Raw genomic sequence first — 14,518 nt, forward strand, 5'->3', positions numbered from 1 at the left:
TCTGTGTTGAGTTTCGCCTTGAGGCCAGAAATCCGCCCTGAGATTCACTTCAAGGCCAGGGATCGTGGCGAGGTTCACCTCAAGCAGGGAATCCATGCTGCTATTCACTTCGAGGCCGGGAATCCACGCCGAGATTCACCTCAAGGCCAGGAGTCCGTGATGATTCACCACAAGACCAGGACCATTACCTTGAAGGTGGGAGTCTGAGCTGAGTGTTAAAGGTTTGCAGGAAAAGAGAGACCGGCTTCCTGGGAAAACCTGGATCCCGGTATCCAAATTGGGTCATTGGACAAGTTGAAATTTCCCCTCTCCAACCATTGTTTGCTGTTAAAGGCAATGACTTGTAGGAGCTGTGACTTTCGGGAGCAGTCAATAGGATACCCAGCACAAATACCTCATGCTTATAGCTTCACCAATACTGTGCTCCAGTATTACAGCTCCACCATTTCCTGATTAAAAACCACTCATTCAAGCTCATATTCAAAGATGGCCCTTAAGCTATTCTCCAAGAGCTGATCACCCTTGATTTAGAGTATTTAGCAAAGAAGCAATAGTGACATGGAAAACTTCTTTCCTGCATTGAGTGGTTAGGATCTGCAATTCATTGTCTGAGAAGGTCATGGAGATAGGTTCCATCAAGGTAGTCAAGAGGGAAGTGGATTATTATTTGAAAAAAAATGCTGCAAGAAGAACTCGAGAGAGAATTGCTCCTTCACAGAACCAGCACAGAGACCATAAGCAAAAGGCCTTCATCTCTCCTGTAACCATTGTGCGATTCTGATTGTAATTCCCCGAGTCAAATAGCCAGGAGCAGTTGTGTATTTTACATGTGCTGTGTAGACATAGACATAGATTCTCTACCCAATGATGTCAAAGGCCTCAGCCAATCAGCTGGTTTCAGTGCTAATTGAATAAGCATCTTGTGATGAGGCTGCTCCTTTTAACAAGATTACGTTGTCCTTGGTTTTTCGTTCAGGAGGTAGTAAAGACCCAGACTCCAAAATGTCTGGGGTTGATCTATTTGAGAATGCTTTAAAAAAAACACTTGTACAAGTGAAAGGGGAATGGCCGGTTCTCCCAGCTCAGCTTTCTCTGGTTTGCTTTGGTTTGGTTTTGGCAATCTGGCTGTTCACTGAAAGCAATCAGGTCAGTTTGAAGTTGCTGATCCAAGAAATAGCTACCTGGAAGAGGGTGTTCCGTGCTGCCATCTCTCTCTCTCCTGTAAGACCCTATGTTTTGATTTTCCCTTTTGTGCCAAAGGGCATTTATGGGGATTGTTGCAAATATTTTGAACAGCATCATTAAGTTGGGATAATCTGTTGGGTTTTCAGATAGGTTAAGATATTCTCTATTCTGTTCTGTTTATGTTTTATTCGGTAATATTGTAAAATTCTGTTTTGTTTAAAGCTAAGTGGTTCGGCCAGCTGCATCTCTTCTGGAATACCCAAACTATACCTGCTTAAAACAACTAGCAAAGTTAGGGTCTGCGTTGCTTCCTTGAAATGTTTTGAGGGAATCTGGCCTGGTCCATAACAACCTTCCAAGTCACCATTCAGTAGAATCCTCATCACCCTCTTGCAAATGCATATCTCCTCTCCGCCAAGTGCTCACTACCTCTCTCCAAAGTCCAAGCATCCTCCTTCCCAGGGAGGTAGGATAAGGAGACATTTTCAGGATGGCAATTTATAATTCAAGGAGTGTCACAGGGATCAGTGCGGGAACCACAATTATTTATAATATACTTTGATGACTTACATGATGAAAGTGAATGTGCTATCACCAAGTTTGTGGATGATACAAACAGACAAAGAGCAAAGGGATATCCATGGATTAAGATTAGATTAGATTACAGTGTGGAAACAGGCCCTTCATCCCAACAAGTCCACACCGAACCACCAAAGCGCAACCCATCCATACCCCTACATTTACCCCTTCACCTAGCACGACAGGCACTTTAGCATGGCCAATTCACCTGACCTGCACATCTTTGGACTGTGGGAGGAAACCAGAGCACTGGAGGGCAGACAGGGAGAATGACTATGTGGAGTTTGTACAATCACCTGAGGCGGGAATTGAACCCAGGTCTCTGGCGCTGTGAGGCAGCAGTGCTAACCACTGTGCCACCGTGCCACTCTAAGTAGGCAAAAATCTAGCAGATGGAAAGTAATGTGGAAAAATGTGAGATTGTGTACTTTGGTAGGCAGGATAAATGATCTAAATATTATTTAAACTGAGAAATTTTCAGGAAGTGGTAAAACAGAGGGATCTTCATGCGTGAATCATAAAAAGCTAGTATACAGGTTCACACAAGTGAGAGATTAAGCAAGTTGGGTGTATATTTATTGGAGTTTAGGAGAATGAGTGAGACCTTATCGAAGCATACAGAGTTGTAGGGCACTTGACAGGATAGATTTGAAGAGATTGTTGCCCCATGAAAATGTTTAAGACTAGAAGGCATAATCTCAGAATAAGAGAACAGCAATTTAAGGCAGATTTGAGGAGGAATTACTTCTTACAGATGGTGGTCAATCTGTGAGATCCTTTATTGCAGAGGTTTGTAAAGCTTAGGTTGTTAAATGTATTCAAGGCTGAGATAGGCAATTTGCAATTAGTTAAGAAATCAGTGATTATAGGAAAAGCCAGGAAATTTGAATTTGAGGATTAATAGATCAGCCATGATCTCATTGACTGGTGGAGCAGACTTGATGGGCTGAATGGCCTACTTCTATTCCTGTGTTTTAAAGTCTTTCGGGACACAAGATACATTTTATGAGACTATTTCATTTCAAAAAAAGTGACAAATAACAGTTCCATCTTGCTTTCTTTGTAACTTCCCTCAGAAAAGTGCATAAGCTAAAAATGTACCAGTATACATCTTCATACTTCATGGAGGATTCCTGGAGCTGCTTTGTTGGAATCCACCTCCCTGTCCAAAGCAAAGCAAATTCAACCAATACCACTGTTCCAGAATGACATTCCAGTGCCAGCACTGGTATGTGTTCAGACTTCAGGTTCAGAACACCATTCGGGACAATCTATGACTTTTTTTTAAGTTTAACTATTAATTAATTAATTAACAGTTTACAGCTTTCTTTTTCTTCTCAGACTTGCGTTTGTGCTTGTTGATGTGTTAGATTTTTAAAAAGGGTATATTTGTTGTAAGCATATACTTGCATGATCTAAATTGTCAATCATATTTGTATCCTTGTTTAAATAAGTGCATTTTCGATAATAAATTAACTATTTGCTGTCAAATAAAGAAATCTGTAAGCAGGGGATTAATCCCTGCCCTCCCCTTCATTTTTTTGATCACGCAGCATTGCCCTCTGAGAAGGGCACTGCTTGTCACTGGCCACTCGGGTGTGTAAAAAAATAAAAAAAAGAAATCTGACAGACTTTTTCTTCATACTGTACCGAATACAATCTGAGATCTATCAATACTTTTAATCACCAACCTGTTCAGACACATTATGACACATACCTGGAGCAGGTGGAACTTTGTTATAAAGTCATAAAGGTCTACAGCACAGTAAAAAAGCCTTTGGCTCATTGAGTCTACACTGGTCAAAACAACCATTAACACTTCTCATCCCATTTACTAGCACTTGACCCATGGCCTTCCATACCTTTGCATCGCAAGTATACAGGAAATTCGACGATTCGGGCAAAAGCCCTTCATCAGGTCTAGGAAGGGGACACCTCCTCCTACTATCCCCTTGACCATGACCCCACCTCCCACCACCAAACCATCATCTCCCAGACCATCTATAACCTCATCACCTCAGGGGATCTCCCATCCACCGCCTCCAACCTCATAGTCCCACAACCTCGCACCGCCCGTTTCTACCTCCTGCCCAAAATCCACAAACCTGACTGCCCCGGCCGACCCATTGTCTCAGCCTGCTCCTGCCCCACCGAACTCATCTCCGCATACCTTGACACTGTTCTGTCCCCTTTAGTCCAAGAACTCCCCACCTACGTTCGGGACACCACCCAGGCCCTCCACCTCCTCCATGATTTTTGCTTCCCTGGTCCCCAACGCCTTATCTTCACGATGGACATCCAGTCCCTGTACACCTCCATCTCCCATTACGAAGGACTCAAAGCCCTCCGCTTCTTCCTTTCCCACCATACCAACCAGTACACTTCCACTCACACCCTCCTTTGACTGACTGAACTGGTCCTCACCCTGAATAACTTCTCTTTCCAATCCTCCCACTTCCTCCAAACCAAAGGAGTTGCCATGGGCACCCATGGGCCCCAGCTATGCCTGCCTCTTCGTAGGATATGTGGAACAGTCCATCTTCCGCAACTGCACTGGCACCACCCCCCACCTTTTCCTCCGCTACATCGATGACTGTATCGGCGCTGCCTCGTGCTCCCACGAGGAGGTTGAACAGTTCATGCACTTTACCAACACCTTCCACCCCCACCTCAAATTCACCTGGACCACCTCAGACTCCTCCCTCCCTTTCCTAGACCTTTCCATTTCTATCTCGGGTGACCAAATCAACACAGACATCTACTATAAACCAACTGACTCCCACAGCTACCTGGACTACACCTCCTCCCATCCTGCCCCTTGTAAAAACGCCATCCCATATTCCCAATTCCTTCGTCTCCGCCGCATCTGCTCCCAGGAGGACCGCTTCCAATACCGTACAGCCCAGATGGCCTCCTTCAAGGACCGCAGATCCCCCCCAGACGTGATCGACAATGCCCTCCACCGCATCTCCTCCGCTTCCCGCTCCTCCGCCCTTGAGCCCCACCCCTCCAACCGCCACCAGGACAGAACCCCACTGGTTCTCACCTACCTCCATATACAGCGTATTATCCGCCGTCATTTCCACCACCTCCAAACGGACCCCACCACCAAGGATATATTTCCCTCCTCTCCCCTATCAGTGTTCCGAAAAGACCACTCCCTCCATGACTCCCTCATCAGGTCCACACCCTCCACCAACCCAACCTCCACTCCCGGCACCTTCCCCTACAACCGCAAGAAATGCAAAACTTGTGCCCACACCTCCTCCCTTACGTCTCTCCAAGGCCCCAAGGGATCCTTCCATATCTGCCACAAATTCACCTGTACCTCCACACACATCATCTATTGCATCCGCTGCACCCGATGTGGCCTCCTCTATATTGGGGAGACAGACCACCTACTTGCCGAACATTTCAGAGAACACCTCTGGGATACCCGGACCAACCAACCCAACCACCCCGTGGCTCAACACTTTAACTCCCCCTCCCACTCCACCAAGGACATGCAGGTCCTTGGACTCCTCCATCGCCAGACCATAACAACACGAGGTTGGAGGAAGAGCACCTCATCTTCTGCCTGGGAACCCTCCAACCACAAGAGATGAACTCAGATTTCTCCAGTTTCCTCATTTCCCCTCCCCCCACCTTGTCTCAGTCGCATCCCTCGAACTCAGCACTGCCTTCCTAACCTGCAATCTTCTTCCTGACCTCTCCACCCCCACCCCACTCTGGCCTATAACCCTCACCTTGACCTCCTTCCACCTATCACATCTCCATCGTCCCTCCCCCAAGTCCCTCCTCCCTGCCTTTTATCTTAGCCTGCTGGACACACTTTCCTCATTCCTGATGAAGGGCTTATGCCCGAAACGTCGAATTTCCTGTTCCTTGGATGCTGCCTGACCTGTTGCGCTTTTCCAGCTCTGATCTCCAGCATCTGCAGACCTCACTTTCTCATCGCAAGTATGCATCTAAATATTTCTTAAATGTTAGACCATAAGACATAGGAGTGGAAACTAGACCATTCAGTTCATCGAGTCCACTCCGCCATTTAATCATGGCTGATGGGTGTTTCAACTCCACTTACCCGCACTGTCCCCATAGCCCTTAATTCCGTGCAAGATCAAGAATTTATCAATCTTTGCCTTGAAGACAACCAATGTCCCAGCTTCCACTTCGCTCCATGGCAATGAATTCCACAGGCCCACCACTCTGGCTGAAGAAACGTCTAGGCAAAAGTGAGAACTGCAGATTCTGGAGATCAGAGTCTACATTAGAGTGGTGCTGGAAAAGCACAGCAGGTCAGGCAGCATCCAAGGAGCAAGAAAATGTACATTTTGGCACAAGCCCTTCAATGTTTCCTCATTTCCGTTCTAACTTGACCCTCTCTAATTTTAAGGCTGTGTCCATGGATCCCAGTCTCCCCGATTAATGGAAGCAACCTCCCAGCATCCACTCTTTCTAATCCATGTATTGTCTTTTAAGTTTCTATTAGATATCCCCTTAATTTATTTTGACAAGCGAAGGACAGAGACGAGAAAAAGAAAACTGTTCCTCTCTAACCTCAGTCATAACAAATGTCATAATAACCCACAAACAAAAATGTGTAATTGGGGGGAGGGGTATTTTCTTTTTAAAATGCCGGTAGAGGTTTCTTGTACAACTAAGTTGTATAAGCAAAATACAGATGAACTTCAATTATCTGGCATTTGATTAACCGAATTTCGGATTATCCGAACAAGATCGCAAGGTCCCAATGCTTGGCTAACTATGTTAACTGGCATTCGAGTATCCAGCATTTGATTAACCAAATGAAATACTCCCCACCTGTGTCCTTCGGATAATCATGGTTCCTCTGTATCTAGTTTTGAATCAAATGTGTTTTATAGCAGGACGGGATACATTTTAATACTTTAAAGACACAGCTCACTGATGAACTGGAAAGTGAAGCTGGACGGTTGAAGACAAAATTTAGATCAAAAGCTAAGGCACAAGAAATTATACAGTTAGCAGTCAACATCTCCTAATTAAATTAGTAAGAGTAAGAGGGATCTGTTGTACTGGAAGTGGACCAGGTGGCATTAGTAAGGATTGAGTTCGAACAAAAGAGGATAACATGATGTTCAGAAGACGTGGGAGAAAAAGTAAAAATGAAAGCATTTCAGAGAGAAAAAGATAGGAAAATTTAAGAGAAAGGACACTTTGAAAAGAAAAAAGCAGCGAGGCAAGGGAGAAAGGAATGAGAAAAGATTATACATTTGTAAATATTGGAACTAAGAAAGGAGGATCTCCATGAATTCTGTGGTACTACAGATGGGGAGAGATCTGTCACCAAATCAGGACCAAATGTAAGGCTATTTGAATTTGTACAAACATTTGAGAAATTTGACAAAGGGAATTTAATGTATTTTTAATTTTGTTTCAAGAACATTGCTAAACTGGAATGTAGAAAGCTGGACACTGCTTACAGAGAGTAGGTTGCATGATCTTGCTCTTGTACGAAGCTCACAAAGTTCTGAGGAATTCATAATTTCTGAGGAGACAGATTATGGGAGGGCCAACAAAGACAATCCTCTGTGCTTATGAGTTAGTCACGAGGGCTTATAGGCAGCAATTTTGAAAGTGGCCTAGGCAGACTCGTAGAATTTGAGAGAGTAAAACAATTTGCTGTCTGTGATCATTGGACGCGAACATTTGAAGTAGACTCCACATATTAAAACTTCAGGGAGGTAATTTTCCCTCAAGAATTTAAAAATTCACTCCATACATCAATCCTTCCTAGAGAACCAAAAGGTTCCAACAGCCAGATGACAATTACAACATTGTCCACAAGCCATTATTCCAAGAGAAACCCTTTCTGTCATCGCCACCACAAACCTGAGAAAGATAGATAGTGGGGATGGTGCAAAAAAAAAAGGTCAAATGGAACAGCTAAGAATGAAAAGGGGTCTTGCCACCACACCAGGCCAAAAAGGAAGGTATCCAAGAGTGGAAGTAATGCCTAGAAGACGATGCTCTTTCATGCTAAAAGATGGAACACCTTCTGGTGAATTCCTGGAATTTAAATAAACCATACAGTTTATCAGGGTTCACCAGGTCAATATAGCAAATGGAGCTGAAATGAGAGTATGGCAGACAAAGCTGTGATTTTAACCATAGCTGTAATGTCTGTAAAAACATAGTGGTGGGAGCAGGGGAACTGAACAAGATCCATTACAGTTATGAGGCAGTCTTGTCAACAGCAAAAGTAACCTCCTACCTCTCAAATGTAGCAGATAAGTTTATTGTCATATTTGGGAATGGAGGGTCTATCCAACCCCTTTTGCTGGGGAAGGGCATGGACTCAATAAATTGACCATGGCTCAACCCTTTACCAACACGAATGGACAGCCCTGGACAAGATGTACCCAGCCTACTGACTGCTGCCGATACATCATCCCAACTAAGTTTGCAGACTTGCGATTACAGACCAATGCACTGACTGTAATCCACACTGTTGACAGCAGAGGTATGCACACCTTAACCAGATGCCTGACCATGATCAACTCCCTTGACTAGTATGAGAGACTGTCCTTAACTTACTATGCCAGGGCCCCCTGACAGGCTGGTGTCTCCATGGACTCAGTGAGAACTGCACCCAAGGCTCTGTAACTTGGCTGCCTGCACGCTACACATGCTGCTGACGCATAAGCTGCTAACACAGGGTAAGAGGCTGAGGTCAACATAGCACATTGATGTTCTACAAGATATACCATCCCCTAGTCTGAAGACTTCTTAACAGCAAGCAGCTGCCTGTTTCTGTGACTGTGCTGATTGGCATAGAAAGGCAAGGCTGTGGGAAAGCGAGTAGGAGCCATGTGAGCAAGTGCTCAGAGAGCAAACAAGCTTCCCCTAGATGCAGCCTAGTCCAGTCTGTGAACTGGATAAAAACCACATGAACTGTGGATACTGTAAATCAGAAACAAAAAACATCAATTGCTGGAAAAGCTCAGCAGATCTGGCAACATCTGTGGAGAGAAATCAATGTTAATGTTTTGAGTCGCATGACCCTTCCTCAGAACTTGTGAACAGGGTGCGTATCTTTGAGCACAACGTGTCCAACTGCAGCCTTTCATTGGTTGTTGCCAGTGCATCCTGTAATGTAAGTACAGCATGCAATGCCAATGCATAGAAGTGTCAGTATAATAGTTCCTTATCAGGGAAGACACACAGCATCAGACAAACCTCAACCATCCCATTTACACACTGTCTCTTATTTAGTCAGAACCACATCGAATAACTGTTAAGCACTCTGAGGCTTGGATCCTACCCCTACCCGAATTTAGTGTCTGTTCAATCAATTGCTCCTTTTTCCCCTTATATCCTTCTGACATAACACTGCAGTGCTGTGATTCTGTGCATGTGTGCTTGATGCCCCACCTAGTGGTAACATTGGCCTTAAACGCAGGAAAAGGTGAAGGAATTGGGGCAAACACAGAGAATGGTGGAGAACAGCAGCATCTCCAGAGAGAGCATTAGAATTAGTGTTTCAGGTCCATTCTGGTTCATCTTCAGAACTGAAAAACGTCAGAAAATGTTCCAAGTAACAGACTACACTTGACAGTTCTCTTCCAGTGCTTCTGCTTTTTACCTCTGGGGAGGCAGATGCCCACGGCAAAAGAGAAAAGAGTTGTTTATAGTGAAGAAAGGGGAAAAACAAAGTAAGATGGGACTAGAGTAAGATGTGAAAGGGAGAGAGTGGGTCCTAAGGGCAAAGTAAACGAGACACAAGCAAGGCGGTGGAGGGCATGCAGGGGAGAGAACATTTAAAAAATGGAGAATGACAATGTGATCAGTTTCTGAAATTATGGAATTCAATATTGAGACCTTCCAGTTGTAAAGTGTCTATGTCGAAAGTAAGGTTATGTTCCTTGAGCTTGTGATGTGCTTTGCTGGAAAATTCCAGCAGGTCCAGGACAGAAATATTAGCATGAAAGCAAGACGGTTTATTCAAAAAGCAAGCAAATGGAAGGTCATGGTCATTCCTACAGACAGAGTAGAAGTGTTCCACATAGCAGTCACCTAGTCTATATTTGGTCTTGGCAATGTAAAGGACACCACATTATGAGGAGTGAATTTAGTAGACTAGATTGAAAGAAGTGCAAGTGAAATGCTGCTTCATCTGGAAGGTGTATTTGGGGCCTTGGACAGAGAAGAGGGAGGAGATGAGTGAGCAAAAGTTATACCTCTGTGATTGCATAGGCAAGTTTCATAGTGTAGTGAGGAAGTGTTAGGAGTGATGGAGGAGTGGACAAGAGTGTCACAGTGGAATACTGACAAAGGATTGGAGACGAAGATGAGTTTGATAGTGGCATCTGCTGGAGCTGATGGAAACAGCATAAATGATTATTTTATTGTAAAGACAAGTGGGATTTGAAGTAAGGACAAGAGGAAAACTATTGTTGTTCTCGAAAGGGGAGGAAGAGGTGAGGGCAGAAGTGCAAGAGATGGGTTAGACACAGCTAAAGGCCCTGTCAACCACAATGGGGGTGAATCCTTGGTTGTGGAAAAAGGACGAGGTAAAAACAATGACTGCAGATGCTGGAAACCAGATTCTGGATTAGTGGTGCTAGAAGAGCACAGCAGTTCAGGCAGCATCCAAAGTGCAGCAAAATCGACGTTTTGGGCAAAAGCCCTTCATCAGAAAGTGCCTGAGGAAAAAGGACGTCATGTCGGAGACAGTCCGGAGGAAAGTAGTTGTTATAGATATAGTAGTTGTCAGAATAGATGTTATAGCGATGGAGAATCTAGGAGAATGGAATGGAATCCTGTAGGAAGCAGGGTGTGAGGAGATGTAGTTGAAATAAATCTGGGAGTTGGTGGACATACAATGGATATTGGAGGAAAATCTATCCTTAGAAATCAAAACTGTTAAATCAAATCAGGGAACGGTCAACGATGGATCAAGTAGTGAGAAAAGGGTGGAGATTGGAAGTAAAACTGATAAAATGTTTGAATGAGAGCAGGAAGCAACACTGAAGGTATCATCCATGCACTAGAGAAAAAGTTGTAAGTGGTGGCCTTGGAAGACTGGAGCAAGGAATGTTCCACATTCCCCACAAAGAGAAAGGCATAGATGGAACCAATATGGGTATCCAACAGCCAGACCTTTGACTCAGGGAAAATAAGATGAGGTGAACGAGAAAAAAAATGTAAGAACTGCAGATACTGGAAATCTGAAACAAAGACAGAAATTGTTGGAAAATCTTGGCAGGTGTGGCAGGAGCTGTGGAGAGAAATCAGGGTTAACATTTCGGGTGCTGCTCTTTCGCTTGGCCCAAAGCGTTAACTCTGATTTCTTTCCACAGCTGCTGCTGGACACGCTGAGATTTTCACGTAATTTTCTATTTGAGTTAAAGGAGACATTCTTCAATGTGAGAACAAGCTCAGCCAGACTAAGGAGGGTAGTTGTGCATGCAGAGTGTACAGACTTCTTTTCAAGGTAGAAGCAGAGAGCTTAGAGACCATCCCAATGGTAAATGGATGTATAGAGAGATTGCACATCCATGGTGAAGAGGAAGGAGCTAGGAAATGAAAATTGGAAATTATTGAATCAATGATCTGTTGGATCACCTGGCCAGGTGATCAAAGTTTCAGTGGGGGCACATTTTGGCACTAGCGATCATAATTCTGTAAGTTTTCAGATACAAGAGATGACCTTGAATGAAGGTGTTAATTTGGGAAAGGCCAACTGTAACTGAATTAGGCAAGAATTGAAAAAATGGATTGGGAGCGGCTGTTTGACATTAAATCCACATTTGACATGTACAGGTCATTTAAAGACCAGTTGATTAGAGTACAGTACTGGCATGTTCCTGTGAAAATGAAGGACAGAAATAGCAGGATTTGGGAATGTTGGATGACAGGGGAAATTATCAGCTTAGTCAAAAAGAAAGCATACCTAAACTTCTGGGCAACTAAAACCAGACAGTCTTTGAATAACATTGAGAAAGTAGGAAGGAGCTTAGATGGGGAGTTAAGAGGGCTAAAAGGGTCTGTGAAAATCTCTTGGCCAGCAAGGCTAAGGAGAATCCCAAGGAATTTTATACATATATTGGGAGCAAATGGGTAACTAGGGAAAGATTTGTGTGGAGCCAGAGGAAATCCGTTTGGGATGCATTGGATACAGAACTGGCTCAGTGACAGAAGACAGAGAGTAGTGGTGGAAGGGTGCTTTACAAGTTGAGATCAGTAACTAGTGGGGATCAGTGCTGAAACCTTTGTTATCTGTAACATATAAATGATCTGTAAGTAAATATAGGTGGTCTGATTAGTAAGTTTGCGGATGATACCAAAGTTGATGTTTCAGATAGTTAGAAGGATTGTCAAAGGATAGTGGGAAATAGATTGGGCAGAGAAAAAGCAGATGAGTTTAATGCAGACAAATGTGAGGTGATGCTTTTTGGATGATCAAATTCAGCTGTGAATCATACAATAAATGGCAGAATCCTGAAGAGCATTGACGGAGGTATCTGGGTGTACAGGACTATAGATCCCTGAAAATGGCAACGCAGGTGAATAAGGTGGTCAAGAAGACAAAGTAGTTATGCCTCCATCAGCCAAAACATCAAATATAAAAGTTGGTAAGTTATGTTACAGCTGCGCAAAACTTTAGTTAGGCCACATTTGGAACATTACCAGCAGTTCTAGTTGTCACACTACCAGAAGTATGGGGATGCTTTGAAGAGGGTATAGATATTGTCTAGTGGGTCTGGAGGGTCTTAGTTATAAGGAGAGTTTGGATAAACTTTGTTTTCACTGGAAAGACAGAAGCTGTAGGGCAACCTGATAGAAGTATAAAAAAATTATGAGAGGCATAGAAAGGATCTAAGTAATTGGCTTTTTTGCATGATGGAAAGATCAACTCAAGAAGGGTTCAAGGTGAGAGAGAGAGATAATTTAGGGACAAAGTGTGGGGAAAATTGTTCACACAAAAGCTGGTGGGTGCCTGGAATGCACTGCCAGTGTAGGTGGAAGCAGATACATTAGCAACATTTAAGGCATATCTTGATAGGCACATGAACGAAGGTGAATAGTCATAGAGATGCACAGCACGGAAACAGACTCTTCTGTCCAACATGTCTATGCCGACCAGATATCCCAACCCAATCTAGTCCCACCTACCAGCAGCCGGCCCCTATCCCTCCAAACCCTTCCTATTCATATACCCATCCAAATGCCTTTTAAATGTTGCAATTTTACCAGCCTCCACCACTTCTTCTGGCAGCTCCTTCTATCCCCGTACCCTCCCCCCCCCCCCCCCCGTGTGAAAAAGTTGCCCCTTACGTCTCTTTTATATCTTTCCCCTCTCACCCTAAACCTATGCCCTCCAGTTCTGGTCTCCCCGACACCAGGGAAAGGAACCATGTATGGGCAATAAGAAGTGGGCCTAAATAAGGATTAGGAATCGGTGTGTCTTGTTGGGTCAAAGGACCTGTTCTTGTGCTGTATTGTATTGTAATATATTTTATTGATGTAAGACATCAGAAGAATCATGAATGAGATTAGACAAGTGGGGAGAAAATAGAGCCAAGATAGAAAGAACTTGTTTTTATTTCAAAAATAAAAAACTTATAAAAATATCATTATTTACATACATAAAGCAGTTGTTTTGTAGATAATATTAAGAAATAAACATTGGAGTTTGACTCTATGCAGCAAACAAACCAAAAAGCACTTTTTATTTGTAGAAAATTTTGTTTACATATATTTGAGGCACCAAAAGGTCCCAGAACTAAACAGACCTCCATTTAACTTTGGCAGAAAGACCTTACTCAGTTGTCTTTCCCCACTGCACCTTAGCAGCAGCTGTCCCCAAGCTTTCGCGCACATAATCCTGGACATTGGAATGTGCAAGTCTGCAACACTCTGTCAAAGTCAACTCCTTGCTCTGGAAGACCAACAAATTTCAGGCAGACCAAAGAGCATCTTTCACCAAGTCGATGGAGCAGCTGAGGTTTGTCTCAGTGTACATTCTGGGAAACAGACTATACAACACAGAGTACTGCATCATGGAGCTGGTCAGGTCAAACCTTAACAAAAACCATTGCATCCTTCTCCAGACTTATTTTGCAAAGGCACCTTTCAGTAGAACTTCAGTTGAGCAGGAAAAGGTTGAAACAATGCACCTGCCAAGGAGTCCTCCAGGGAAGTAGCTGCAAATGTGTTGCTGGTCAAAGCACAGCAGGCCAGGCAGCATCTCAGGAATAGAGAATTCGACGTTTCGAGCATAAGCCCTTCATCAGGAATAAGCTTATTCCTGATGAAGGGCTTATGCTCGAAACGTCGAATTCTCTACTCCTGAGATGCTGCCTGGCCTGCTGTGCTTTGACCAGCAACACATTTGCAGCTGTGATCTCCAGCATCTGCAGACCTCATTTTTTACTCCAGGGAAGTAGGACTAACTTCCCTCAGGATTGTAACTTTTTTATGACACTAAAATCTCCTTGTGGTTGTTTAGTAGTATAGAATTGAGAATTTCTGAAAAATACATTTTTTGTTGAAGCTTTCCATCTTTCACTCATGAATATTAATGTAAAGGAGAACAATATTTTAATGAGTTCAGCATACTGACTGGTAGAAATGAACTGCTTCCACAAGATGTTGGTTTTTAGCAAAACTCAATTTCCTTATGTGGTTTACTGTCAAATTGAAAGCTCTTGTGATAAGATTGGAGCATTTTACCATGCTATAAATTCACTACACAAATACAAGTTGT

This window comes from Hemiscyllium ocellatum, chromosome 8 (assembly GCF_020745735.1).
Source record: "Hemiscyllium ocellatum isolate sHemOce1 chromosome 8, sHemOce1.pat.X.cur, whole genome shotgun sequence".
Classification (NCBI taxonomy): Eukaryota; Metazoa; Chordata; class Chondrichthyes; order Orectolobiformes; family Hemiscylliidae; genus Hemiscyllium; species Hemiscyllium ocellatum.